An 11,945-nucleotide genomic window follows, 5' to 3' on the forward strand; every position below is an offset into this window, starting at 1 on the left:
GCCTGCTTGCCCACCTGCCTGCTTGCCCACCTACCTGCTTGCCCACCTGCCTGCTTGCCCACCTGCCTGCTTGCCCACCTACCTGCTTGCCCACCTGCCTGCTTGCCCACCTGCCTGCTTGCCCACCTGCCTGCTTGCCCACCTGCCTGCGTGCCCACCTGCCTGCTTGCCTACCTGCCTGCTTGCCCACCTGCCTGCTTGCCTACCTGCCTGCTTGCCTACCTGCCTGCTTGCCCACATGCCTGCTTGCCCACCTGCTTGCTTGCCCACCTGCCTGCTTGCCCACCTGCCTGCTTGCCCACATGCCTGCTTGACCACCTGCGTTCTTGCCCACCTGCCTGCTTGCCCACATGCCTGCTTGCCCACCTGCTTGCTTGCCCACCTGCCTGCTTGCCCACCTGCCTGCTTGCCCACCTGCTTGCTTGCCCACCTGCCTGCTTGCCCACCTACCTGCTTGCCCACATGCCTGCTTGCCCACCTGCCTGCTTGCCCACCTGCTTGCTTGCCCACCTGCCTGCTTGCCCACATACCTGCTTGCCCACCTGCCTGCTTGCCCACCTGCTTGCTTGCCCACCTGCCTGCTTGCCCACCTACCTGCTTGCCCACCTGCCTGCTTGCCCACCTGCTTGCTTGCCCACCTGCCTGCTTGCCCACCTACCTGCTTGCCCACCTACCTGCTTGCCCACCTGCCTGCTTGCCCACCTGCCTGCTTGCCCACCTACCTGCTTGCCCACCTACCTGCTTGCCCACCTGCCTGCTTGCCCACCTGCCTGCTTGCCCACCTACCTGCTTGCCCACCTGCCTGCTTGCCCACTTGCCTGCTTGCCCACCTGCTTGCTTGCCCACCTGCCTGCTTGCCCACCTACCTGCTTGCCCACCTGCCTGCTTGCCCACCTACCTGCTTGCCCACCTACCTGCTTGCCCACCTACCTGCTTGCCCACCTGCCTGCTTGCCCACCTACCTGCTTGCCCACCTACCTGCTTGCCCACCTGCCTGCTTGCCCACCTGCCTGCTTGCCCACCTACCTACCGCCAACCCGCTTATTAAAACAATATGTTAGTAAACAACTTAATGGTGGTATTTTATGATCTTCCAAACTCTCGTTCCACCACACAATGACCAACATTTTTCTTACAGTTTTTTTTTGTATTAAGTTTTAAGTAATTTGTAAAACAGTTCATTGATAAAATTTTCGATAGTGAAGGATATTTCATGCTTTTTATATATATTATTATTATTATTATTATTATTATTATTATTATTATTATTATTATTATTAAATACATGGAAAAGCGGCAAAGATATGTGAATCATTAAGCATTTTTGGGAATGAAAGGGTGAGGTAATTAGGTTTGATTCGAGGAAGGGAAAAGCAGCTACAGTGTTTATATATACATACATACTTTCTTATATATATATATATATATATATATATATATATATATATATATATATATATATATATATATATATATATATATATATATATATATATATATATATGCAATAAGATCACAGTAAACAGGTGATTTCAAAATATGCAAAACAACCACTGTGAAAGACTAGAGAAATTCCAAGCGCTTTCGTGACTACTCACATTATCAAGGAACTATGAAAGTAAAGCATTCAAGGAAGCTATATAAGGGGTCTGGCCAACACCTCACTATCAGATCCCACAACGGTTAAACACCTGACGCGCGCCGACCCAACTGGACAGGTCCTTTGCACAACTCACCCACAAACTATTCTACCCAAGAAAATTTAAAAAATTATTATTTGTCCAGTGTATTATTAAATTCTTCCCAAATTCTATTAATTATAAATGGATCTAATTTATATAAACCAAAGGAAATATTCATATTATTGTCGAAACTGCTTTTTATGAAACAAGATTCAATTATATTCCTGTCGACCATGGACTTGCTTGATACTACTTTCTCAACTTTTTGAAAATCAATTGGATGGTCAAAATCTCTTACATGAATAAATAGAGCATTGGAATCTTGTCCAGTTCTAATGCTATATTTATGTTGTTTTAATCTTAGTTCGAGATTTTTACCAGTTTGACCGTAATAAACTTTGTCGCAAATTTTACAAGGAATCTTATAGACACATCCATCAGCATTTTGGGGGGAATTCTTTATCAAAAGTTTTTTTTTTACTGTATCAAGATTTTTGAATACAACTTTAATATTAAAAGTCTTGAGAAGAGAAGGCATATCAACCACATCGACAGGAATATAATTGAATCTTGTTTCATAAAAAGCAGTTTTGACAATAATATGAATATTTCCTTTGGTTTATATAAATTAGATCCATTTATAATTAATAGAATTTGGGAAGAATTTAATAATACACTGGACAAATAATAATTTTTAAAATTTTCTTGGGTAGAATAGTTTACCTGGAGTTTACCTGGAGAGAGTTTCGGGTTGTGGGTGAGTTGTGCAAAGGACCTGTCCAGTTGGGCCGGCGCGCGTCAGGTGTTTAACTGTTGTGGGATCTGATAGTGAGGTGTTGGCCAGATCCCTTATATACCTTCCTTGGATGCTTTACTTTCATAGTTCCTTGATAATGTGAGTAGTCACGAAAGCGCTTGGAAATTCTCTAGTTTTTCACAGTGGTTGTTTTGCATATTCTGAAATCACCTGTTTACTGTGACCTTATTGCATATATATATATATATATATATATATATATATATATATATATATATATATATATATATATATATATATATATATATATATATAAACATATAATGTTGATTTTTTCATGAGTGATGTAGTGCTCCTGGCACTAGTGTCACTGGTACTGCTGGCACTAGTGTCACTGGTACTACTGAACTGCTGAGGGAAATCGGACTGACGACATTGAAGGTCAGGAGGGTCAGGGGAGACATGATAACAACATACAAAATACTGCGTGGAATAGACAAGGTGGACAGAGACAGGATGTTCCAGAGATGGAACACAGAAACAAGGGGACACAATTGGAAGCTGAAGACTCAAACGAGTCAAAGGGATGTTAGGAAGTATTTCTTCAGTCACAGAGTCGTCAGGAAGTGGAATAGTCTAGCAAGTGAGGTAGCGGAGGCAGGAACCATACATAGCTTTAAGACGAGGTATGACAAAGCTCAGGAAGCAGAGAGAGAGAGGACCTAGTAGCGATCAGTGAAGAGGCGGGGCCAAGAGCTGAGTCTCGACCCCTGCAACAACAATTAGGTGAGTACAATTAGGTAAATACTAGTAATACTGGTACTGATGGTACTAGTATCACTGGTACTGCTGGTACTAATATCACTGGTACTGCTGGTACTAGTATCACTGGTACTGCTGTTTCTAGTATCACTGGTACTGCTGGTATTAGTGTTACTGGTACTGCTGGTACTAGTATCACTAGTACTGCTGAAACTAGTGTCACTGGTACTGCTGGTATTAGTGTTACTGATACTGCTGGTACTAGTATCACTGGTACTGCTGATACTAATGTCACTGGTAGAGCTGGTTCTAGTATCACTGGTACTGCTGGTGTTAGTGTTACTGGTACTGCTGATACTAGTGTCACTGGTACTGCTGGTATTAGTGTTACTTGTACTGCTGATACTAGTGTCACTGGTACTGCTGGTATTAGTGTTACTGGTACTGCTGGTATTAGTAACACTGGTACTGCTGATACTAGTGTTACTGGTACTGCTGGTATTAGTGTTACTGGTACTGCTGATACTAGTGTCACTGGCACTGCTGGTATTATTAACACTGGTACTGCTGATACTAGTGTCACTGGCACTGCTGGTATTAGTGTTACTGGTACTGCTGGTATTAGTATCACTGGTACTGCTGATACTAGTGTCACTGGTACTGCTGATACTAGTGTCACTGGTACTGCTGATACTAGTGTCACTGGTACTGCTGATACTAGTGTCACTGGTACTGCTGATACTAGTGTCACTGGTACTGCTGGTACTAGTGTCACTGGTACTGCTGATACTAGTGTCACTGGTACTGCTGGAGTTTTCTCTGTCAGGTCAGTGATTCGTTCCAACATTTACCACTTGGTAATAATTCTTTCTCCTGAGCGAGGAACGAAAATGGTTGTCAGTCAGGTGCTGTCAGTGGTTGTCAGGCAGGTGCTGTCAGTGGTTGTCAGGCAGGTGCTGTCAGTGGTTGTCAGTCAGGTGCTGTCAGTGGTTGTAAGGCAGGTGCTGTAAGTGGTTGTCATTCAGTTGCTGTCAGTGGTTGTAAGGCAGGTGCTGTCAGTGGTTGTCAGTCAGGTGCTGTCAGTGGTTGTCAGGCAGGTGCTGTTAGTGGTTGTCAGTCAGGTGCTGTCAGTGGTTGTCAGGCAGGTGCTGTGAGTGGTTGTCAGGCAGGTGCTGTCAGTGGTTGTCAGGCAGGTGCTGTCAGTGGTTGTCTGGCAGGTGCTGTCAGTGGTTGTTAGGCAGGTGCTGTCAGTGGTTGTCAGGCAGGTGCTGTTATTGGTTGTCAGGCAGGTGCTGTCAGTGGTTGTCAGGCAGGTGCTGTCAGTGGTTGTCAGGCAGGTGCTGTCAGTGGTTGTCAGTCAGGTGCTGTCAGTGGTTGTCAGGCAGGTGCTGTCAGTGGTTGTCAGGCAGGTGCTGTCAGTGGTTGTCAGGCAGGTGCTGTCAGTGGTTGTCAGGCAGGTGCTGTGAGTGGTTGTCAGTCAGGTGCTGTCAGTGGTTGTCAGGCAGGTGCTGTTAGTGGTTGTCAGGCAGGTGCTGTCAGTGGTTGTCAGGCAGGTGCTGTCAGTGGTTGTCAGGCAGGTGCTGTCAGTGGTTGTCAGGCAGGTGCTGTTAGTGGTTGTCAGGCAGGTGCTGTCAGTGGTTGTCAGGCAGGTGCTGTCAGTGGTTGTCAGGCAGGTGCTGTTAGTGGTTGTCAGGCAGGTGCTGTCAGTGGTTGTCAGGCAGGTGCTGTCAGTGGTTGTCAGGCAGGTGCTGTCAGTGGTTGTCAGGCAGGTGCTGTCAGTGGTTGTCAGGCAGGTGCTGTTAGTGGTTGTCAGGCAGGTGCTGTCAGTGGTTGTCAGGCAGGTGCTGTCAGTGGTTGTCAGGCAGGTGCTGTTAGTGGTTGTCAGGCAGGTGCTGTCAGTGGTTGTCAGGCAGGTGCTGTCAGTGGTTGTCAGGCAGGTGCTGTCAGTGGTTGTCAGGCAGGTGCTGTCAGTGGTTGTCAGGCAGGTGCTGTTAGTGGTTGTCAGGCAGGTGCTGTCAGTGGTTGTCAGGCAGGTGCTGTCAGTGGTTGTCAGGCAGGTGCTGTTAGTGGTTGTCAGGCAGGTGCTGTCAGTGGTTGTCAGGCAGGTGCTGTCAGTGGTTGTCAGGCAGGTGCTGTTAGTGGTTGTCAGGCAGGTGCTGTCAGTGGTTGTCAGGCAGGTGCTGTCAGTGGTTGTCAGGCAGGTGCTGTCAGTGGTTGTCAGGCAGGTGCTGTCAGTGGTTGTCAGGCAGGTGCTGTTAGTGGTTGTCAGGCAGGTGCTGTCAGTGGTTGTAAGGCAGGTGCTGTCAGTGGTTGTCAGGCAGGTGCTGTCAGTGGTTAGGCAGGTGCTGTTAGTGGTTGTCAGGCAGGTGCTGTCAGTGGTTGTAAGGCAGGTGCTGTTAGTGGTTGTCAGGCAGGTGCTGTCAGTGGTTGTCAGGCAGGTGCTGTTAGTGGTTGTAAGGCAGGTGCTGTCAGTGGTTGTAAGGCAGGTGCTGTTAGTGGTTGTCAGGCAGGTGCTGTTAGTGGTTGTAAGGCAGGTGCTGTCAGTGGTTGTAAGGCAGGTGCTGTCAGTGGTTGTCAGGCAGGTGCTGTCAGTGGTTGTCAGGCACGTGCTGTTAGTGGTTGTCAGGCAGGTGCTGTCAGTGGTTGTAAGGCAGGTGCTGTTAGTGGTTGTCAGGCAGGTGCTGTCAGTGGTTGTAAGGCAGGTGCTGTCAGTGGTTGTAAGGCAGGTGCTGTTAGTGGTTGTCAGGCAGGTGCTATCAGTGGTTGTAAGGCAGGTGCTGTTAGTGGTTGTCAGGCAGGTGCTGTCAGTGGTTGTAAGGCAGGTGCTGTTAGTGGTTGTCAGGCAGGTGCTGTTAGTGGTTGTCAGGCAGGTGCTGTCAGTGGTTGTAAGGCAGGTGCTGTTAGTGGTTGTCAGGCAGGTGCTGTCAGTGGTTGTCAGGCAGGTGCTGTCAGTGGTTGTAAGGCAGGTGCTGTTAGTGGTTGTCAGGCAGGTGCTGTCAGTGGTTGTAAGGCAGGTGCTGTCAGTGGTTGTAAGGCAGGTGCTGTTAGTGGTTGTCAGGCAGGTGCTGTCAGTGGTTGTAAGGCAGGTGCTGTTAGTGGTTGTCAGGCAGGTGCTGTCAGTGGTTGTCAGGCAGGTGCTGTCAGTGGTTGTAAGGCAGGTGCTGTCAGTGGTTGTAAGGCAGGTGCTGTCAGTGGAGAAAACGTCTCTCGCTGAGAGACGGTAAAGTGTTAATATTGTAACAGAGGAAGTGGGAGAGGGAGTATTATTATAACAGTGGGAGGGGTAGTGTTATTATAACAGTGGGAGGGGTAGTGTTATTATAACAGTGGGAGGGGTAGTGTTATTATAACAGTGGGAGGGGAAGTGTTATTATAACAGTGGGAGGGGTAGTGTTATTATAACAGTGGGAGGGGTAGTGTTATTATAACAGTGGGAGGGGTAGTGTTATTATAACAGTGGGAGGGGTAGTGTTATTATAACAGTGGGAGGTGTAGTGTTATTATAACAGTGGGAGGGGTAGTGTTATTATAACAGTGGGAGGGGAAGTGTTATTATAACAGTGGGAGGGGTAGTGTTATTATAACAGCGGGAGGGGTAGTGTTATTATAACAGTGGGAGGGGTAGTGTTATTATAACAGTGGGGGGGGGTAGTGTTATTATAACAGTGGGAGGGGTAGTGTTATTATAACAGTGGGAGGGGTAGTGTTATTATAACAGCGGGAGGGGTAGTGTTATTATAACAGTGGGAGGGGGTAGTGTTATTATAACAGCGGGAGGGGTAGTGTTATTTTAACAGTGGGAGGGACAGTGTTATTATAACAGTGGGAGGGGTAGTGTTATTATAACAGCGGGAGGGACAGTGTTATTATAACAGCGGGAGGGACAGTGTTATTATAACAGTGGGAGGGGTAGTGTTATTATAACAGTGGGAGGGGTAGTGTTATTATAACAGTGGGAGGGGTAGTGTTATTATAACAGTGGGAGGGACAGTGTTATTATAACAGTGGGAGGGGTAGTGTTATTATAACAGTGGGAGGGGTAGTGTTATTATAACAGTGGGAGGGACAGTGTTATTATAACAGCGGGAGGGACAGTGTTATTATAACAGCGGGAGGGGTAGTGTTATTATAACAGTGGGAGGGACAGTGTTATTATAACAGCGGGAGGGACAGTGTTATTATAACAGTGGGAGGGGTAGTGTTATTATAACAGTGGGAGGGGTAGTGTTATTATAACAGTGGGAGGGACAGTGTTATTATAACAGCGGGAGGGACAGTGTTATTATAACAGCGGGAGGGGTAGTGTTATTATAACAGTGGGAGGGACAGTGTTATTATAACAGCGGGAGGGACAGTGTTATTATAACAGTGGGAGGGACAGTGTTATTATAACAGTGGGAGGGGTAGTGTTATTATAACAGCGGGAGGGGTAGTGTTATTATAACAGTGGGAGGGAGAGTGTTATTATAACAGCGGGAGGGGTAGTGTTATTATAACAGTGGGAGGGGGTAGTGTTATTAAAACAGGGGGCTGGGGGAGTGTTATTATAACAGCGGGAGGGGTAGGGTTATTATAACAGTGGGAGGGACAGTGTTATTATAACAGCGGGAGGGACAGTGTTATTATAACAGTGGGAGGGACAGTGTTATTATAACAGCGGGAGGGACAGTGTTATTATAACAGCGGGAGGGGGAGTGTTATTATAACAGCGGGAGGGGGAGTGTTATTATAACAGTGGGAGGGACAGTGTTATTATACCAGCGGGAGGAGGAGTGTTATTATAACAGTGGGAGGGACAGTGTTATTATAACAGCGGGAGGGGTAGTGTTATTATAACAGCGGGAGGGGTAGTGTTATTATAACAGCGGGAGGGGGAGTTATTATAACAGTGGGAGGAGAGTTATTATAACAGTGGGAGGGGAGTTATTATAACAGTGGGAGGGGAGTTATTATAACAGTGGGAGGGGTAGTGTTATTATAACAGCGGGGGGGGGGGGTAGGGTAACTGAGAACATGGGTGGGGGTGGGAGACGAGGGAAGTGCATAATGGGATGTAGTATAACACGAGGAGAAGAAGTTGTCACTCTGTAGGGAAGACAGGTAAGCTTCCCTTCCCGTCTGGACCTCCTCCTCAGTAAGGGAGACATCACTGACTCAGTAAGGGAGGGCTCACTGACTCAGTAAGGAAGACATAACTGACTCAGTAAGGGAGTGCTCACTGACTCAGTAAGGGAGACATCACTGAATCTGGCTGGGAGGGCTCACTGACTCAGTAAGGGAGGGCTCACTGACTCAGTAAGGGAGGGCTCACTGACTCAGTAAGGAAGACATCACTGACTCAGTAAGGGAGGGCTCACTGACTCAGTAAGGGAGACATCACTGACTCAGTAAGGGAGGGCTCACTGACTCAATAAGGGAGGGCTCACTGACTCAGTAAGGGAGACATCACTGACTCAGTAAGGGAGGGCTCACTGACTCAGTAAAGGAGGGCTCACTGACTCAGTAAGGGAGGGCTCACTGACTCAGTAAGGGAGGGATCACTCAGTAAGGGAGGGCTCACTGACTCAGTAAGGGAGGGCTCACTGACTCAGTAAGGGAGGGATCACTCAGTAAGGGAGGGCTCACTGACTCAGTAAGGGAGGGCTCACTGACTCAGTAAGGGAGACATCACTGACTCAGTAAGGGAGGGCTCACTGACTCAGTAAGGGAGGGCTCACTGACTCAGTAAGGGAGGGATCACTCAGTAAGGGAGGGCTCGATGACTAAGTAAGGGTGAGTGAACAACAGTGTAGCAGGGAGAGTGAACAAGTGTAGCAGGGTGAGTGAACAACAGTGTAGCAGGGTGAGTGAACAAGTGTAGCAGGGTGAGTGAACAAGTGTAGCAGGGTGAGTGAACAAGTGTAGCAGGGTGAGTGAACAAGTGTAGCAGGGTGAGTGAACAAGTGTAGCAGGGTGAGTGAACAAGTGTAGCAGGGTGAGTGAACAAGTGTAGCAGGGTGAGTGAACAAGTGTAGCAGGGTGAGTCAACAACAGTGTAGCAGGGTGAGTGAACAAGTGTAGCAGGGTGAGTGAACAAGTGTAGCAGGGTGAGTCAACAACAGTGTAGCAGGGTGAGTGAACAAGTGTAGCAGGGTGAGTCAACAACAGTGTAGCAGGGTGAGTGAACAAGTGTAGCAGGGCGAGTGAACAAGTGTAGCAGGGTGAGTGAACAACAGTGTAGCAGGGTGAGTGAACAAGCGTAGCAGGGTGAGTGAACAACAGTGTAGCAGGGTGAGTGAACAACAGTGTAGCAGGGTGAGTGAACAACAGTGTTGCAGGGTGAGTGAATAACAGTGTAGCAGGGTGAGTGAACAACAGTGTAGCAGGGTGAGTGAACAAGTGTAGCAGGGTGAGTGAACAAGTGTAGCAGGGTAAGTGAACAAGTGTAGCAGAGTGAGTGAACAAGTGCAGCAGGGTGAGTGAACAAGTGTAGCAGGGTGAGTGAACAAGTGTAGCAGGGTGAGTGAACAAGTGTAGCAGGGTGAGTGAACAACAGTGTAGCAGGGTGAGTGAACAAGTGTAGCAGGGTGAGTGAACAACAGTGTAGCAGGGAGAGTGAACAACAGTGTAGCAGGGTGAGTGAATAACAGTGTAGCAGGGTGAGTGAACAACAGTGTAGCAGGGTGAGTGAACAAGTGTAGCAGGGTGAGTGAACAAGTGTAGCAGGGAGAGTGAACAAGTATAGTAGGGTGAGTGAACAAGTGTAGCAGGGTGAGTGAACAAGTGTAGCAGGGTGAGTGAACAAGTGCAGCAGGTGTAGCAGGGAGAGTGAACAACAGCGTAGCAGGGTGAGTGAACAAGTGTAGCAGGGTGAGTGAACAGGGTGAGTGAAAGTGTAGCAGGGTGAGTGAACAAGTGTAGCAGGGTGAGTGAATAACAGTGTAGCAGGGTGAGTGAATAACAGTGTAGAGTGAATAACAGTGTTGCAGGGAGAGTGAACAAGTAGCAGGGTGAGTGAACAAATGTAGCAGGGTGAGTGATCAACAGTGTAGCAGGGTGAGTGAACAAGTGCAGCAGGGTGAGTGAACAAGTGCAGCAGGGTGAGTGAACAAGTGCAGCAGGGTGAGTGAACAAGTGTAGCAGGGTGAGTGAACAAGTGCAGCAGAGTGAGTGAACAAGTGTAGCAGGGTGAGTGAATACAGTGTTGCAGGGAGAGTGAACAACAGTGTAGCAGGGAGAGTGAACAAGTGTAGCAGGGTGAGTGAACAACAGTGTAGCAGGGAGAGTGAACAACAGTGCAGCAGGGTGAGTGAACAAGTGCAGCAGGGTGAGTGAACAACAGTGTAGCAGGGTGAGTGAACAACAGTGTTGCAGGGTGAGTGAACAACAGTGTAGCAGGGAGAGTGAACAAGTGTAGCAGGGTGAGTGAATAACAGTGTAGCAGGGTGAGTGAACAACAGTGTAGCAGGGTGAGTGAACAAGTGCAGCAGGGTGAGTGAACAACAGTGTAGCAGGGTGAGTGAACAAGTGCAGAAGGGTGAGTGAACAACAGTGTTGCAGGGTGAGTGAACAAGTGTAGCAGGGTGAGTGAACAAGTGTAGCAGGGTGAGTGAACAACAGTGTAGCAGGGTGAGTGAACAACAGTGTTGTAGGGTGAGTGAACAAGTGTAGCAGGGTGAGTGAACAAGTGCAGCAGGGTGAGTGAACAACAGTGTAGCAGGGTGAGTGAACAACAGTGTAGCAGGGTGAGTGAACAACAGTGTAGCAGGGAGAGTGAACAACAGTGTAGCAGGGTGAGTGAACAAGTGCAGCAGGGTGAGTGAATAACAGTGTAGCAGGGTGAGTGAATAACAGTGTTGCAGGGTGACTGAATAACAGTGTAGCAGGGAGAGTGAACAACAGTGTAGCAGGGAGTGAACAACAGTGTAGCAGGGAGAGTGGATAACAGTGTAGCAGGGTGAGTGAACAAGTGCAGCAGGGTGAGTGAATAACAGTGTAGCAGGGAGTGAACAACAGTGTAGCAGGGAGTGAGCAACAGTGTAGCAGGGTGAGTGAATAACAGTGTAGCAGGGAGTGAACAACAGTGTAGCAGGGAGTGAACAACAGTGTAGCAGGGAGTGAACAACAGTGTAGCAGGGAGTGAACAACACTGTAGCAGGGAGAGTGAATAACAGTGTAGCAGGGAGTGAACAACAGTGTAGCAGGGAGAGTGAATAACAGTGTGGCAGGGAGTGAACAACAGTGTAGCAGGGAGTGAACAACAGTGTAGCAGGGAGTGAACAACATTGTAGCAGGGAGAGTGAATAACAGTGTAGCAGGGAGTCAACAACAGTGTAGCAGGGAGAGTGAATAACAGTGTGGCAGGGAGTGAACAACAGTGTAGCAGGGTGAGTGAACAACAGTGTAGCAGGGAGTGAATAACAGTGTTGCAGGGAGTGAACAACAGTGTAGCAGGGTGAGTGAATAACAGTGTAGCAGGGAGTGAACAACAGTGTAGCAGGGAGTGAACAGTGTAGCAAGGAGAGTGAATAACAGTGTAGCAGGGAGTGAACAACAGTGTAGCCGGGAGAGTGAACAACAGTGTAGCAGGGAGTGAGCAACAGTGTAGCAGGGTGAGTGAACAACAGTGTTGCAGGGAGAGTGAACAAGTGTAGCAGGGTGAGTGAACAACAGTGTAGCAGGGAGAGTGAACAACAGTGTAGCATTGTGAGTGAATAACAGTGTTGCAGGGAGAGTGAACAAGTGTAGCAGGGTGAGTGAACAAG

The 11,945-nt window shown here is 48.1% G+C and overlaps 1 protein-coding gene across 3 annotated transcripts in view; it reads left to right on the forward strand.

Moving 5' to 3' along the window:
• LOC128701585 (aminopeptidase N) overlaps positions 1–11,945 on the forward strand; it is a 76,215-nt gene that overhangs the window by 6,969 nt on the left and 57,301 nt on the right. The gene's annotated exons all lie outside the window — the stretch shown is intronic.

Source organism: Cherax quadricarinatus, chromosome 78, assembly GCF_038502225.1.
Source record: "Cherax quadricarinatus isolate ZL_2023a chromosome 78, ASM3850222v1, whole genome shotgun sequence".
Classification (NCBI taxonomy): Eukaryota; Metazoa; Arthropoda; class Malacostraca; order Decapoda; family Parastacidae; genus Cherax; species Cherax quadricarinatus.